Raw genomic sequence first — 1005 nt, 5'->3', positions numbered from 1 at the left:
TTTGGCACCTTTTCAGGACAAGTGCTAGATGATCAAGACAGGAGCTGAATGAGTCTCCAAATACTAAGAAGTCATCCATAAAGACTTCCAGGAACTTCGCTACCATATCAGAGAAGATGGATAGCATGCACCTCTGAAAAGTTGCAGGTGCATTGCATAGACCAAAAGGCATTCTTCTGTAAGCAAATACGCCAAAAGGACAGGTGAATGCTGTTTTCTCTTGATCTTGAGGGTCCACTGCAATTTGATATTAGCCTGAATAGCCATCCAAAAAGCAGTAATAATCATGACCCGCTAGTCTTTCTAGCATCTGGTCTATGAATGGTAAAGGAAAATGATCCTTTCTGGTGGCTGTATTGAGCCTTCTGTAGTCAATAGACATACGCCACCCTGTAACTGTTCTTGTAGGAACCAGTTCATTCTTTTCATTATGAACCACTGTTATGCCTCCCTTATTGGGGACAACTTGAACAGGGCTCACCCAGGGACTATCAGAAATAGGATAAATAATCCCAGCCTCTAGTAACTTAGTGACCTCTTTCTGCACCACCTCCTTCATAGATGGATTTAGCCGCCTTTGTGGTTGAACTACTGGCTTGGCATTATCCTCCAATAGGATCTTGTGCATGCATCTTGCTGGGCTAATGCCCTTAAGATCACTTATGGACCATCCAAGAGCTGTCTTGTGTGTCTTTAGCACTTGAATTAGTGCTTCCTCTTCCTGTGAATTTAAAGCAGAGCTTATGATCACTGGAAAAGTGTCACCTTCTCCCAGAAATGCATACTTCAGGGATGGTGGTAGTGGTTTGAGCTCAGGTTTGGGAGACTTATCCTCTTCCTGAGGAATTTTCAGAGGTTCTTTTATTCCTCTGGTTCCTCCTGATCAGGCTGAACATCTTTAAAGATGTCCTCTAGCTCTGATTCGAGACTCTCAGTCATATTGATCTCTTCCACCAAAGAGTCAATAATATCAGCGCTCATGCAGTCATTTGATGTGTCTGGATG

Source organism: Arachis duranensis, chromosome 4 (assembly GCF_000817695.3).
Source record: "Arachis duranensis cultivar V14167 chromosome 4, aradu.V14167.gnm2.J7QH, whole genome shotgun sequence".
NCBI classification, from domain to species: domain Eukaryota; kingdom Viridiplantae; phylum Streptophyta; class Magnoliopsida; order Fabales; family Fabaceae; genus Arachis; species Arachis duranensis.
This window is presented reverse-complemented; position numbering follows the sequence as displayed.